The sequence below is a fragment of the Ambystoma mexicanum genome, chromosome 6q (genome assembly GCF_040938575.1).
Source record: "Ambystoma mexicanum isolate Mex_15411 chromosome 6q, UKY_AmexF1_1, whole genome shotgun sequence".
NCBI classification, from domain to species: domain Eukaryota; kingdom Metazoa; phylum Chordata; class Amphibia; order Caudata; family Ambystomatidae; genus Ambystoma; species Ambystoma mexicanum.
Window position 1 is genome coordinate 1539095857 of NC_090937.1, and position 8432 is coordinate 1539104288.

The following is an 8432-nucleotide window of genomic DNA, read 5'->3' on the forward strand; positions in this document are numbered from 1 at the left end:
AGGAGAAACGAGACTTGGCCATCAACGGTCCTGATGGCTGTAATTGAAACGGTCTTGTGCTGAGAACCTCGAGACTGTGCTGTGCTCCAAGATCCCACCTAATCCCGTGGGGAAGTGAGACTCAAGCTACCGCATCGTGACATTATTTGTGAACACTTCTTTCTTTTTTTGAGAACTATCCCACACCTCTTTTTGTATTAGTTGTAAGGCTTGCCAATATGTTTCTTAGTATGGGCCCTTTTTATATTGACACAACGCCACTAGGCCTGCCTTATTTTCATTTGATGGTCGACGCTTGCTCCCATCTTAGATTTAGGTTTAGATTAGGCGTTTATCCAAACCTGCATACAGTTTAATAAACACCCTTGAACTGTGATCACATGTGTATGTCTCTACTGTTGCCACCATGAGTTCCTCACATCTCCGTCTGGACATTCCCGTCCCTTCCGGAGGGATGGATCTCATTAGCGAGTCATCCAAGTGGGGATATATGTGATGCCCCTCCAGCCTTTTCCATTTTCACTCTGGCCTTTCTCCCTTGGCCCTGCACCCACACCCACCTGCAAGGCAAAAAACCTTGGTGTCATCTTTGACTCCACACTCTTCTTCTCCTCTCACATCTCTGACATCTCTAAAAAGTCCATCTGCTACACCTCCTCAGAGGGACTCTAACTTTTCTCACTTTCCCCAGCGGCTCAGTCTCTAGAGCCCTGGTTCTCTCTAGGCTGGACTATTGTAACAGCCTCTTCCTCAAACTCCCTTCTTCAGCACTGCACCCTCAGCACTCATCCAGAACAAAATCGCAAGACTTTATCTTGGCCTCAAGCCCATGGACCGCATCTCTCCGGCTCTGAAATCCTTTCACTGGCTCCCAGTGGCTGCAAGGATCAAGTGCAAGACCCTCTGCGTTGTCCACAAGGCTTTCTGGGGCCTAGGATTTACCTACCTGCAACACTGCCTACCTAAACACTGTCCTTAAAGAGCCCTCCGCTCATCTACCTCCAGCCTTCTGCGAGTGAGCCGGTGCTCTAAGCAGAAATTTGGAGGGTGATCCTTATCCTCAGCAGGTGACTCCCTCTGGAATAGCCAACCTTTCGCCCTCTGTCTTGAGCCTGCCTTCTTAAGTTTAGGAAACTCAAGTCCTCTCCTATGCACTGGTAAAACTGCAGAATCACTGTCAGGCCTATTTGCTGTGTCTCAACTGTTAAATGTATTTTACGCACGTACTCTGCCCGTACAGACTATTATTGTCTCAAAATGTCAACGTCTCTGAGCGACTCTTGTTTTTTCCCCCTTGTTCCTGCCCTCCTTGAGCGCTTTGAAACACTTTCCTGTGTATAGGCGCTATATAAATAAATAATACAATACAAACTGCATACATAATCTTTTTACAAACTAGAGGAGCCGACTTTCAGCCAAAAGGGAGGACCTTGTACTGAAAGTGAAAGCTCATCACTCTGAATCGCAACAGCTGTCCATGTGGTTTCCATATGGAAACATGGAGGTAAGCGTCCTTCTGGTCCAGGGAGCTCAACCAATCTCCCTTGCAGAGCACTTCGGCAATGGGTGCCAGCATCAAAATCTTGTATTTTTCCACAGGAAAGCATAGATTGAGATAAGACCGGTCTAGAACCGCTTGCAGGCCCGCCTGGTGGTTCTTGTGGACCTCAAAGATCTGTGTGTAAAATCCCTGACCCCGGTATGTCTGGGAAACCATCTCTAAAGCTTGGTTCAGAATGAGATTTTATATCTCCTGTTGAAGGGCTGGGGATCCAATTTGCAGACAGGAAGTGGAGGGGAAGGGAAGGTTAGAATGATAGGGTGCGGGAGTCGAGAAATTCCCTTGAAACTAGAGATAGTAACCATAGGTCCTGGAAAAGGTGAGGCTATTGGGGTACATGCTGAGCTAATCTTTCCCCCCACAGGGGTATTGTGGACCCAGACTCATGCCTTGTTGCTTCTTTGCCTCTGAGGCGTGTGAGGAGGAGGGTGATGAGAAGAAGCCCTTTGATGCAGTCCTTTTTTGCTTCCTGCGATACGTGCTAGGAGAAAGCTCTGGCTGCCTGGCTCTCCTCTCCTGGAAACCACCAAAAGAGCAAGGTTGCTGATCTGACCTGGTCTGCCCTTGTGAAAACATCTTCCGTAGAGGAATAAAAAAGTACAGTCCCCTCAAAGGGTAAATCCAATATTTGGTCTTGCACATCTGTAGCAAACGTGTTGGTGTGCATCAAAGCTGAACATCTCATGTCAGTACCCGCAGCCATACTTCTACTTGCAGTGTCTATGTGCGAAATATATGCCTCCAGCATGTCTTGGCCAATAACCCTTTACTCAGCCAAACCAGATTTGAAGGCCGCCTGATGTTCTACAGGCAAGTCTGGGCGGAAATCTTCAATTATCCTCCATAACTGTTGATTGGCAGACACCAATAACGTGTCAGCATTAGCTTGCCTTAGATGTAAACCAGAGTTAAGGTGAATCTTTTATCCAAAAGATTTTAACAACTTTTCCTTCTTGAAAAGACATGAAGCGGCTGATGACACAGAAGAGGCTGATCCGGATAAGGGCTTGGAATATAAGTAGGCAGCCGCAACCACAGAAGAATGCAGCTGTGGGTGTGAGGACAAAAGAATGGTCTCACCTTCCATCTGTCTGAACCTGGCATCTAAGCGTTTATTGATAGATGGGGTAGTGCATGGTGTCAGCCATATTTCTTTGGCCACCTGTAACACATCCTTTTGGAAAGGAATTGCCGAGTGATTATACGCTCTTAAGACAACCCTCAGCCAGCACCCTCCTTCCAGCTGTGTTTGCTGAGGTGCAGGAACCCCTAGGAAATCTGCTAATCCTTCCATGCGATCATGGCACAAACTAGCAGTGGGTGGCATATCGTCATCCTCCTCTTCAGAATCTTGCTCTGAAGGAGAGGTGGCATTGGTTGTGGCGCCTGAGGAGGCTGAACCGAAGGTAACACTTCCTTAATTAAGAACATTAATATCCCTGTCATCTGTTGTGACCCCATAGCTTGCATGGAGCAAACCTCTCCTCACATGCAGCCTGTGGTCGCTCGGCCTGGAGGCTAGGTAATTGAGCTGCCACTGTAGGATTCCAGGTAGATGTCAGTGGTCTACATTCCATACGAGTAGTCTTCGGGAATGAATGGGATAAGCAGTAGGCCATGGTGACAGATTGGCATCAGTCACCAATGGGATCAGGCTGTCTGAAAGTAGGCGGTGTAGTTTGCACTGCTCTCAGGAGATGAGGCTCATGCTGTGACAGACTCCTCACCTGACTGAGAACTCTGTGCCACTGAATGACTGGCTGTCATTGGTGTGGTAGATCTGGTGGGAATAAATAGGGGCTGGATGCTAGGTGCAGAGCCCTGTGCTTTAGGCCTTTGTCGGCCCTTGAGATTTGACCTGGTGTTGAAACCGACTTCAGGGTCATCCCAGGCAGACTTTAGCCCTCAAGCTTTCGCCCTGAGAGTCAGGTAGCGCTTAGGTACACATACAGCCCTAGGCAAGGTGGTAGAGTGTTTACACCCGCATGGACTGATGTTTGGTAACAGGACCAGACTTGGTCCCAACAAGTCCCTCGACCCGCAAACACTGTTAGCCTGAGAGGCCTCCATTCGAGTGTCGGTACAAGGATCCCTAGCCCCCCCCCTCAGCAGAGAAACTCCCTTGGCAGAAGTCACCCACTGAAGTACTGAAGTGACACACTGGTCTGGAGAAATTCTCCCTCCACCATGATAACCGGTTCTTCAAGGATCTAAGGGTGAGTGTGTTGCACACCATGCAAGGATCCCACCGGTGGTCGGGGCCCCAGACGCACTAAACAGAGCGAATGAGGGTCTGACACAGGAAAGGAATCCTCGCTGGAGGCATACTGAGTAAACCTGCTCATGACTAACATACGGCAGGAGAAAGGGACCGGTGACTGAGAAAGATTAACAAAAACACAGGGAAAATAAATTCACGCACTCGAGTTGGTCTGATCCTGTCCATGCAGGAAAGAGGACTGAGGTGATGCGCCGGTGGGTGGGGTGTGTTAACGCCTGTGGCCATGCGTGAGCTAAATTTAAAGGGGAATAGTGCATTTTTTCAGGGCAAAATGGTTTCGGTCCCGACCCATACAGTATGGAGGAAAGGGGACGGGACGTAGGAGTAAGGAAGATATGAAATCTAGTCCTGTACATCATGAGAGAAACCGGGTTTCCGTATTCGGGCAGAGCGGCATCTATCCGCATCTATGCACGTACCACAGTTGGCCATATCAATATGTTGTACAGTGAATTTAAGGTGGTCCTGAGCAACTTGTTTCCATTCACCCAAATATGTTGTTAAAGCTGTGCTGGAGAAGATCTAGGCAAAAAGCCGATATTACCACAGGTGCTGAATCACAGCACACCTAAGGATATCAGACTTATTTGGCTTCAACTGTAAAGCTATGTTGGAGTATGTCTTGCAACCACATACCTTTAAGGATATCATCCATGGCCAAAGACAAAGCAGAGGTAGAAGATTTAAGAGGACAGAGACTTGCCATACAAAGCCTGCCGCCACCACCAAGGAAAAAGGCTGTGGGTGGAATGGGGGAGCACTAACCACTCGAAAGTCTGCTTCGGACTGTTTTCAGAGGCAGAGGAATGCCTAGGAATGTTGTGATGCCTGCTATACAGATGCAAAATGATCCAGTTGAAGATATGAAGTAGTCCTCTTTCTCCCCGCTTAATTGTTTGTGCATTTGGGTCGATGGGCACAGACAGGATCCCCAAAATCAGGATACGCTACAGACTTTTCTGGCATTGATGGCAGGGGAGCAGTGAGAGGCTCGCAAAAGACCAAAGGAATTGGCATCTGAGGAGGTGGAATTGGGTGAGCCAATGACATTGGTGGAATATCTGGTGGCTAGACCTCATGCATGAGGGACTTCAGATCAATCATCTGCTGTGGCCACATTAGTCCCATAAACAAGAGTTTAAACCCACCATTCCAAGCCAGACTCTGTTCTTCACTCTGCTCTGTGAGAGAGATAGAGGCTGCGAAGTTGTGGTATTTGTAACTGAGAACCAGTGAGGCTGCTGAACCGGAGCTTAAAAAGGGTCAGAGAACCTAAGTGCTAAAGAGGATTGTGGCTATTCAATGCAGCAAGAGGTTTGGACTTCAGATCATTGAATGCCGGGGCAAAACCTTGCTTTGACGCAGTAGGATGCAATCTAATATGGGTCTGCTGATCCAGTCATCCCCTCGGCACAGCTGATTTTTGACTGAGAAGAGTCACAATAGGAAATGCATGATTCTGCTGCTATGTGACACCTGCCCAACATTTTGGGAAGGCCTGTGTAGTGTTACCAGAGGATTGCATGGTAAACGTGTGCCTAGCACAGAACACTTGTGCACAGGTTCTCCTTAACCCTCAGGAGACATCCTGGTAGGAATGCAGGTTACCTTGAGCTGCTGCCCGATAGTCCTTCGGCACTTAGAGGAAGGGTCTCCAGTAGTCTTGTCACATAAAGGCATCGCCCTCTGGCCTGCACATGTTATCAGAGGAAATTATCCCCTTCGAGAGTATTGGAAGAAGCCATTCAGGTATTGGGATTGCACCAGTGGGAAGAAATATCATGCCCAATTAAGACAGAAGTCCTATTATCGGGATTCTAGGGCCACTTTTTAGTGCCCTGCAACTCTATTTTTTCTCCCATAATTGTTGATGGCCCGATCTACCTTTCCTACAGTTTCCCTGCTATTTGAACCCTTTTTGCCTTGCTAAGGGTATATGGTATTGGGTCTCCTTTAAGGTGCCCAGTTCCAAGGGTGCCTCTCAGGAATCCAATTTTTGCCTTAGGGTGACTATTACCCTACTTTGGCTTAAAGGAGTAGGTTGGCACAGCTATACTTTAGTTTTGACTTCACCAGTAGTGGTAGACAATTTACCGCATTGGTAGCCCAACGCACATTTTCGTTAGCAATTGAAGCACACTTTTTTAAAATCATCACTGATATATTGGATTATATGGCTCCCTTTCTTCGGGCTACAGTGAGCTAGGCACAAAATGGTCATTCTGCCATGCCGTGGTGGTAGGGACACTTGCAGAGTGGTCACCACCATGACAGTGGACGCCAACTTTGTGGCCAGGCTCTCTTTCGACAAAGACATGATGATGGTCGTTAACGTAGCTGTCTTGGGTGGCGTTGCTGATGGAGGCAAAGAAGGGACCCCTGAAGATCTCTCCTTCGGTTTATCCTCAGATAGTAAGCGAAGCTTTGAAGGAGTCTGGCACTTTCTCTTAGAGGGTGCACCCCTCACAGGTAGGCTCACAGTGGAAGTAGTCGGTGACGGCGACCGTGTCCTCCCCGAGCAGGAACACGCAGCTGCAGCGAACCCAGGGGCACAGGATCAGTTGCGTGGAGCCTGGCCTTCTTTTGGACCCCGGCGGGCGGGACATCCTTAAAGGACCTCGACCTCTTATCTGAGGCAGTTTTCTCATTTGACCAGCCGCACTAGTTGAGGCATGACCGTGCCCAGAAGCAGAGTCAGAGGCCTTCACTGACTTGAGCCATGGTGCAAGCCTGCTGTAGCGATTCTTCTTTGTTTTCTTCAAAAACCCACAGCAGACCTTGCATCCCTCCTCATCATGGTCCAGATGCAGGCAATATAAACATTTATGGTATATCCGCGACGTACACGTTTCTCTATCCATACTTTGTGGAGAGTTTGAAGAGGCACCTCTTCTCCTCGGACATGGTGGAAGGTGCGAAGTAGGCCTAATCCCGGGCCCTCTCAAAACTTTGCTGGAAGATCCGCAATGTAAGATGATCTTTGCTGACAGCGGATCCCCACTCCCGGTAATCGACCTTCGGTCAAACGATAAAGCAAAAATCGGTCAAAAGAATTGTCAAACAAAAATTTCTGAAAAAAGCTGTCCAGTTAAAGCATCGAATGAAAAAGGATCAAATGCAAAAGGATCGACACAATAGGGCCGAAAACAAAAGGATAGAATTTTTGTTTTAATTATATATATATTTTTTGGTTTTAGTACAGGTAAAAAAAATGGTTTTTACAAAAAAAAAAAACGGAGGTTGGGGGGACCCCCCTTCCCCCCAAAACAAAAAAATGTTTAAAAAGAAAATTACATCCTTTTGTTTTCAGTACTTTTGAGTCGATCCTTTGACCATTCGACCCTTTTTTTTCGATCCTTTAACCTATAACCCTGAAAAAACACTTGAAAGAGAAAAAACATGCAGTAAAAGTCTCAAGATGACACCAGTGGCGGAGCTTAGGGAGAGGGCAGTCACTGGATGGGGGCAGTATGACCCAGAGTACAGTGATTGGTTTAGAGGAGAAATGCAGTTTTCAAGATAAAGCAAAACGGTTTTTTCATCAAGGAATCGCAGCTTGACGGGGAATATTCATGAGCATGTGAATCCATGCCAGACCGTATGCTGGAGAAGGGGCGGAACACTGTTACGGGCCGCCGGCAAGTTACAGCACTGCGGGACGACGCAAAGAACGCTGGAGCAGACAAAACAAACCAGTGAGCCCAAAAGGGAAATGCGGTACACTGGGGCACTTCAGGGTGAATGCCACGCACCATGGGGAAAGTTAAGGAGTCTGCTAAAGCAGGCGAGAAGCCCTATGATAAAAAAGAAAAGGAACGAATGTGAAGGTGGAGGGTCACTGACCCAATTGATGAAAAGGGCATGGACAAGGCTGTTGCCTAGCAAAGCGTGTAAGTCTGAAACCCATCTAAGTTGGAAACAACAGTGTGAAAGGTCCTGGCAGGAGAAAAAAACAGGTACTGTGCAAGTCTGGGACCTGCACCCAAATATATGTGTGAAATATTGTGAAGGCAAGTCTGGAGACCTTTGCCTCAGAGTCAAAGTAACGTGTTGTAAAGTCCTGGCAGGAGAGTATACCAGTCAAGTGTGACATATTGCAAAGGACTGGCAGGAGAGTAAACCAGGCCAAAGCAAATGACTGACTGGAGAACCGCATTTCAATTGAAGAGTGTGAAATCTAGAGGGCGTGGCCAGCCAGTGGACCATGTAGACATGTGCTTCCTCGGCTGCTTCACGGCCTAAAATGCCCTGAAAATAGATCCTGTTGTAATCATATGAACTCCGTGATCCCGGACTTACTTGATGGCGGAACTGCCGCCGCACGTCCTGGTTGCGGTCCGAAGTGAGGAGGGAGGAGACGGGATCAGGGGTGCCATAGCTGGGAAAGATGAAATGGGCCCGGACATTCAGCTACATTTTCTGCATTCACTTGCTGGGGCTGGCGGGCATGTATCTCCTGTGGAGCTCATCGCCTGCCCATTTCATAACTTTGCCTACACCACTCCCATTATGAACTGTGCACACTGTAGTGATTAAGAAAACGCTGTAGTCTGCCTTGGTGCTTGTGTGACCAACGTAGCCCCCTTAGCA